Source organism: Schistocerca gregaria, unplaced genomic scaffold, assembly GCF_023897955.1.
Source record: "Schistocerca gregaria isolate iqSchGreg1 unplaced genomic scaffold, iqSchGreg1.2 ptg000333l, whole genome shotgun sequence".
Lineage (NCBI taxonomy): Eukaryota > Metazoa > Arthropoda > Insecta > Orthoptera > Acrididae > Schistocerca > Schistocerca gregaria.
In genome coordinates this window covers 9,334,645-9,343,520 of record NW_026061799.1, presented here as the reverse complement: position 1 = coordinate 9,343,520, position 8,876 = coordinate 9,334,645, and the positions used below count along the sequence as shown (strand labels likewise).

Genomic DNA, 8,876 nt, shown 5'->3' with positions numbered 1-8,876 from the left:
TTTAAGCTCTACAAATAAAGGTTTGACCTTTTATTAGAAAATATTTATTAATGGCAACATGATCAAATTTATCTCTTCAAGATGGAGCTTCACCATTAATGGAGCAATTATCATTCTTTCATGATCATACTATGGTCGTATTATTATTAATTACAGTAATTGTAGGTTATGCCCTAAGTTATATATTATTTATTGCCTATACTAACCGTAATATACTTCATGGACATTTAATTGCAACAATCTGAACAGCTTTACCAGCAATTACATTAATTTTTATTGCCCTTCCATCATTACGACTATTATATTTACTTGATGATTCAGTAGATGCAATAATTACAATTAAAACCATTGGGCGACAATGATATTGAAGATATGAATATTCAGACTTCATAGACGTAGAATTTGACACTTATATAACACCAGAACAAGACCTAGAAAATGATGGATTCCGACTACTAGATGTAGATAACCGAACAATCCTACCAATAAATACAGAAGTACGAGTATTAACAAGAGCATCAGATGTTCTACACTCATGAGCAGTTCCTGCATTAGGGGTTAAAATTGATGCAACGCCAGGTCGGTTAAATCAAGGAACATTCACAATAAATCGACCTGGATTATTCTTTGGACAATGCTCAGAAATCTGTGGAGCAAACCACAGATTTATACCAATTGTAATTGAAAGAACTTCAGTAAATTTATTTATTAAGTGATTATCTAGGATAATTTAAGGAGTTAGTTAAAATAAATAACATTAGAGTGTCAATCTAAAGTAACTAAAAAAAATTAGTACACCTTGAAATTCATCAGATGACTGAAAGTAAGTAATGGTCTCTTAAACCATATAATAGTAAATTAACGACTACTTCTGATGGGTAAATTATATCCAAATCCCTCAAATATCCCCTCTTATATGATTCTCACTATTCATTATATTTTCAGCTACATTAATCTTGTTTAATCAAATAAACTTCTTCTCATTTAAACCTAACCATATTAAAAGAGCAGAAAAAGGAACAATTGAAATAAAAAACTTAAATTGAAAATGATAACAAATCTATTCTCAACATTTGACCCATCAACTAACATCTTTAATTTATCATTAAATTGAACTAGAACATTTCTAGGACTATTATTAATCCCATCACTATTTTGACTTACACCATCACGAATTAACATTATCTGAAATAAACTAAATTTAACCTTACATAATGAATTTAAAACACTTCTTGGACCAAAATCATTTAATGGAACAACATTCATTTTCATCTCAACTTTTATTATAATATTATTTAACAATTTCATAGGATTATTCCCTTATATTTTTACTAGAACAAGACATTTAGCATTAACATTTGCAATTGCCCTACCTATATGGCTAACATTTATATTATTTGGATGAATTAACCATACTAATCATATATTTACACACCTTGTACCACAAGGTACACCGCCTGTATTAATATCATTTATAGTACTAATTGAAACAATTAGTAATGTTATTCGACCAGGTACATTAGCAGTACGGTTGGCAGCAAATATAATTGCAGGACACTTATTATTAACCTTATTAGGAAACACAGGACCATCTATAGCAATAAACTTAATCTCATTACTAATTATTGGACAAATACTTCTATTAATTCTAGAATCAGCAGTAGCAATAATTCAAGCCTATGTTTTCTCAATTCTAAGAACTCTATATTCTAGAGAAGTATATTAAACCTATGTTAACAACTCACTCAAACCACCCATTCCACTTAGTAGACTATAGACCTTGACCATTAACAGGAGCAATTGGAGCAATAGTCCTAGTATCAGGACTAGCAAAATGATTCCACCTATTTAATATTAACTTATTCATAATTGGATTTGGAATTACCCTACTAACTATAATTCAATGATGACGAGATGTAGTACGAGAAGGAACATATCAAGGATTACATACAGGATTTGTATCAATTGGATTACGATGAGGAATAATTTTATTTATTGCATCAGAGGTATTATTTTTCGTTTCTTTTTTTTGAGCATTCTTTAGAAGAAGATTAGCACCAACAATTGAACTAGGAATACTATGACCTCCAATAGGAATTCAACCCTTTAACCCTATACAAATTCCATTACTCTATACAGCTATTCTTTTAGCATCAGGAGTAACAGTAACATGAGCACATCATAGTTTAATGGAATCTAATCATACTCAAGCACTACAAGGATTATTCTTCACAGTGTTATTAGGACTATACTTTACAATACTTCAAGCATATGAATATTGAGAAGCACCTTTTAGCATTGCAGATGCAGTTTATGGATCAACATTCTTTGTTGCAACAGGATTCCATGGTTTACACGTAATTATTGGAACAATCTTTTTATCAACATGTCTACTTCGACACTCAATAAATCAATTTTCACCAAGACATCACTTTGGATTTGAAGCAGCAGCATGATACTGACACTTCGTAGACGTAGTATGATTATTCTTATATATCTCTATTTATTGATGAGGTAGATAATTGTTTTTCTAGTATAAATAGTACATTTGACTTCCAATCAGAAAGCTTGATATAAATCAAGAAAAACAATTCTAATTCTATCAACAAGAGTTTTCATTAGATTTATGATTCCAATAATTGTTATAATCCTGGCAACAACACTATAAAAAAAATTAATTAATGATCGAGAAAAAAGATCACCATTTGAATGTGGGTTTGATCCAAAAAGATCAGCACGAATACCATTCTCAATACGATTCTTCCTAATCGCAGTAATCTTTTTAATTTTTGATGTAGAAATTGCACTAATTCTACCAATTGTAATTATTTTTAAAACTTCAGACATTATAATCTGAACAGTATCAACAATATTTTTTATTCTAGTTCTATTAGGAGGACTATACCATGAATGAAACCAAGGAGCATTACAATGAGCAGAATAAAGGATTGTAGTTAAATATAACATTTGGGTTGCATTCAAAAAGTATTGATATTATCAATCAACCTTAAATAGAATAAGAAGCGAAATATTGCAGTCAGTTTCGACCTGGAAGATTGGTATGTACTACCCTTATTCTTATTAATTGAAGCAAAAAAGAGGCGTATTACTGTTAATAATATAATTGAACTATAATAGTTCCAATTAAGGAAATGTAAAGCCAATATGAAAGCTGCTAACTTTTTATATTAGCGGTTAAACTCCGTTAACATTTCTAAAATTTATATAGTTTAAATAAAACATTACATTTTCACTGTAAAAATAATATATCTATATTTATAAATACTTAAAAGTAAAAATACTTCCTTAACATCTTCAGTGTCACGCTCTAATTATAAGCTATTTAAGTAAACGAAAAACAATATTACCAAAATAAATATTCAAAAAATAAAAGTTAAAAGATAAATCTTGAAATTAGAATCATATCAACCTTGAATATAACCAATTAAATAAATAAATAATCTATATAAACCTTGACCACCAAGTAATTCACCTCAACCATAATCAAATGACTTAGATGAATAATAACCTATTTTTAAAGGAATATATCTAATAAACTTAGTTGAAAGAAAAGGTATAAATCATATAGAACCAGCAAATCTAACAAAAGAAAGTATACTTAAAGAAAATAAATTATGAGAAAAATCAAAATTAGAAATAAGATAACCTAAATAAGCACCTAAAATAACAACTGTAATAGTTAAAAACTTTAAATAATAAGGTAAAGCAATCACATGAGGAATAGGAAAAATTAATCAAGATAAAAGACTACCACCAAAAACAGCAACAAACAATAGACCAATTATTCCAAATGAAATATAATAACCCTTATCATCAAAAGAAAATCTAGAATAAAAATTATTATCACCAGATATTGAATAATAAAACAAACGAAAAGAATAAGAAGCAGTTAAACCAGTAGAAACAAAATAAAGAAAAAAAATTAAACAATTAATTCATCTTAAACAAACCATCTCAAGAATTAAATCCTTTGAATAAAATCCCGCTAAAAAAGGTATTCCACACAAAGATAAACTAGAAACATTAAAACAAACTGAAGTTAAAGGTATGAAATTAACAATTGATCCTAAAAAACGAATATCCTGAGAATCCTTCAAATTATGAATTATTGAACCTGCACATATAAATAATAATGCCTTAAATAAAGCATGAGCCAATAAATGAAAAAATGCAAGCTTTGGATAACCTATAGCCAAAATTCTTATTATTAAACCAAGTTGTCTTAAAGTAGAAAGAGCAATAATCTTCTTTAAATCAAACTCAAAATTAGCGCCCAATCCAGCCATAAATATAGTTATACAACCAATTAAAAGTAAAAATCAACCACAATTATAAGTATCCAATATTGGTCTAAAACGAATTAATAAATAAACACCAGCAGTAACAAGAGTAGAAGAATGAACTAAAGCAGAAACAGGAGTAGGAGCTGCTATAGCAGCAGGAAGTCATGAAGAGAAAGGAATCTGAGCTCTCTTAGTTATAGCTGCTAAAACAATTAATATAGTAATGAGCTTTATTTCAAAAGAATTAGAAATAAAATCATAATAATAAATATAATTTCAACCACCAAAATTTAACATTCATGCAATAGAAATTAAAATAGCAACATCACCAATACGATTAGAAAGTGCAGTTAATATACCAGCACTATAAGATTTTACATTTTGATAATAAATAACTAAACAATAAGAAACTAAACCTAAACCATCTCAACCTAATAAAATTCTAATTAAATTAGGACTAATAATTAAAAAACCTATAGAAAGAATAAATATTAAAACAATAATAATAAAACGATTTATATTCTTTTCACCAGATATATAATCCTCTCTATAATAAATAACCAAAGAAGAAATATATATAACAAAAGATATAAAAATAAGAGATATTCAATCCAAAATTAAAGTTATAACAACTATAGAACCATTTAAATTGAAAAGCTCTCACTCAACAAAAACTCTATAATCAATTATTAAATAATAAATACCTAAAATAAAAATTATAGTTCTCGAAATAAACAAAGAAAAAAAACTCAAAGAACAAATAGAAAATAAATTCACAGCCCAAGATGAAAAACTTCATATCATTGATTCCACAAAACAATATTTTTAATTAAAATACTTAAGCAAACTAAACAAAGAAATATTCACCCTTTAAACAGAGAATATTTAAAGGCAATCAATGTAAAAGTAAAAGATGATATTCACGAAAATAACCAAGAGAACAAGTATAAACACCAGAATAATAATTCCCATGCTGAGAATAAGAATATATATACAAAGTATAAACAGCTCTAAAAAAAGATAAAAAAATCAAAGCAAAGAATCTAAAAGAAGATCAAGATATAATTCTATTTAATAATCTAATTTCACCTACCAAATTTAAAGAAGGAGGAGCAGCCATATTTGATGATCTTAAAAGAAATCATCATAAAGCCATTCTTGGCATCAAATTAATTATACCCTTGTTAATTAATAATCTTCGTCTACCTAAACGTTCATAAATAATATTAGATAAACAAAATAAACCAGAAGAACATAAACCATGACCAACCATTAGAGAAAGAGAACCTACACAACCTCATCAATTCATAGTCATCAATCCACCAATAACCATTCTTATATGAGCAACAGAAGAATATGCAATTAAAGACTTTAAATCAACCTGACGAAAACAAATAAATCTTACAATAACACCCCCAGATAAACCTAAAGACAATCAAAAATAATTAAACTTTAAACCCAAATAAGAAATAACCTTTATAACACGAAAAATACCATAACCACCTAACTTTAATAAAACACCAGCAAGAATTATTCTACCTGTAATAGGGGCCTCTACATGAGCCTTAGGAAGTCATAAATGAACCAAAAACATAGGTATCTTAACTAAAAAAGCCAAAATTATAAATACATATAACATAAAATAATAAGAACCAAAATCAACCAATAAAGGAAAATATAAAGTATTAGAAAAATCATAAACCTTAAATAAAACTAATAATAAAGGTAATCTAGCAACCAAAGTATAAAAAATTAAATAAACACCAGCCTGCAAACGCTCAGGTTGATAACCCCAACCCAAAATTAAAAGTAAAGTAGGAACTAATCTAGCCTCAAAAAAAATATAAAAAGAAAGAAGACTTAATCTAGCAAATGAACAATAAAGCATAATTATTAAAATCAAAACCATAAAAACAAAAAAATTAGAATGATATGAACTTAAATAAACTGAACCTCTAGCAGTGATTATTAAAGAACAAATCCAAAAACTAAGTAAAATTAAACTAAAAGAAAAATAATCAATACCAAAATAATATCTAATTATATTCAAATCAGCATATGAATAAACACAAATTATAAAAACAAAACCCGACAGAAACATTAAAGAATGAACCAACCATCAACAATTATTTAATAAACAAAGAGGGTTCAAAAAAATAGTTATAAATAAATACTTTAACATAAAGATAAACCAAAAGAATTAAAAAAATCATTACCATGAGAACGAATTATTGAAACTAAAATAGAAAGACCTAAAGCACCCTCACAAACAGAAAAAACTAAAAAAACAACAGGAAAAAAAAATCATAATCAAACTCAATAAGAAAAACAATAACTAACATAAATAAAGAAAGAACAATATATTCTAAACTCAAAAGAACCATTAATAAATGTTTACGTTTAGAAGAAAAAACATAAACACCAGCAAAATAAATCAATAAAGAAGTAAAAATAGAGAATATAAACATTAGTTTTAATAGTTTAAAAAAAACGCCGGTCTTGTAAACCGGAAATAAGTCCAGCCCCCACTTTTAAAACTTCAGAGGTGGAAAAGCTTCCATCATCGGTCCCCAAAACCGGTATTTTAAATAAACTAACCCCTGAAATGATCAAAATAATAATTATATCATTATCAAATGTAATAAATATTAATTTTATTAAATTAAGACACCCAATATCAATAATGCTTTTTATTATCCTTCAAACCTTCCTAGTTGGATTAATAACAGGAACAATAATAGAAAGATATTGATTATCATATATTTTATTTTTAACATTTCTTGGTGGTATACTAGTATTATTTATTTACATTACAAGAATTGCATCAAACGAAATATTTCAGCCTAAATCAATCACTATAATTATTACATTAATAATGTGAGTATTTATCATATTAATATTAATTATTCTAGATATATCTATATTTATAGACTTTTTCAAAAACACCAAAACTATAAATATTGATAATTCAATCAATTATCAAGAAATAACAATATCTTTAGAAAAATTATATAACAGACCAACAATCATTATTACAATAATAATAATAATTTATTTATTTTTAGCACTACTAGCAGTTGTTAAAATCACCAATATTAATCAGGGACCTATTCGTAAAATAAGATAATTACTAATGAATAAACCCTTACGATTAAGACATCCTTTAATTAAAATTATTAATAACTCTTTAATTGACTTACCTGCCCCAACAAATATTTCATTTTGATGAAATTTTGGATCCCTATTAGGGTTATGTTTGGTAATTCAAATCGTAACTGGACTATTTTTAGCTATACATTAAACATCAAATATTCAAATAGCATTCAGTAGTGTAGTACACATCTGCCGAGACGTAAATAATGGTTGAATTATCTGAACCTTACACGCAAATGGAGCATCTATATTTTTTATTTGTATTTACTTACATGTAGGATGGGGAATTTACTATGGATCTTATATATATATACATACCTGAATAATTGGTACAGTGATTTTATTTTTAGTTATAGCAACTGCATTTATAGGATATGTCTTACCCTGAGGCCAAATAACTTTTTGAGGTGCAACAGTAATTACTAATTTATTATCAGCAATCCCATACTTAGGAACAGATTTAGTCCAATGAGTATGAGGAGGATTCGCTGTTGATAATGCAACATTAAATCGATTCTTCACATTCCATTTTGTATTACCATTTATTATTGCTGCTATAGCAGCAATTCATTTATTTTTTCTTCACCAAACAGGATCTAATAATCCTCTTGGACTAAATGGGGATATTGAAAAAATTCCATTCCATCCATACTTTACCTTTAAGGATTCTATTACATTTGTAATAATAACATCATTATTAATTATACTATGTTTAATTAATCCTTACCTATTAGGAGATCCAGATAACTTTGTACCTGCCAACCCATTAGTAACACCAGTTCACATTCAACCAGAATGATATTTCCTATTTGCATATGCAATTCTACGATCTATCCCTAATAAGTTAGGAGGTGTTATTGCATTATTTTTATCAATTAGAATCTTAATAATTTTACCATTTTATAATAAAACACCATTCCGAGGCATTCAATTTTACCCTATTAATCAAATTTTATTCTGAATTATAGTAGTTGTTGTATGCTTACTAACGTGAATTGGTAAACGACCTGTTGAAGAACCTTATATTATAACAGGTCAAATCTTAACAATTATTTACTTCACATATTTCTTAATTAATGTCCATGTCGCAAACGCATGAGATAAATTAATTAAGGAATAAAGTTAATTAGCTTAGGAAAAGCATATGTTTTGAAAACATAAAATTAGAAGTTTAACTCTTCTATTAACTTTTCTCAAAAAATTTCACTAAACAAATGAGATAAATAAAATCTTTAAACCAACAAAGAAAATAAAAAAATTCAAAGATAAAGGTAAAAAACTTTTTCAAGCTAAGTACATTAATTTATCATAACGGAACCGTGGTAATGTTCCACGAACCCAAATAAAACCAAAAGATATAATAGCAAGCTTAATAAAAAATATAAAAGAATAAAAATCACCGCCCAAAAAAATTAAAGC

At 27.0% G+C, this 8,876-nt stretch overlaps 1 pseudogene; it reads right to left on the bottom strand.

Moving 5' to 3' along the window:
* Nucleotides 1-3,332: 3,332 nt before the first annotated feature.
* On the bottom strand, nt 3,333-5,075 carry LOC126306404 (NADH-ubiquinone oxidoreductase chain 5-like; annotated as a pseudogene).
* Nucleotides 5,076-8,876: the final 3,801 nt, after the last annotated feature.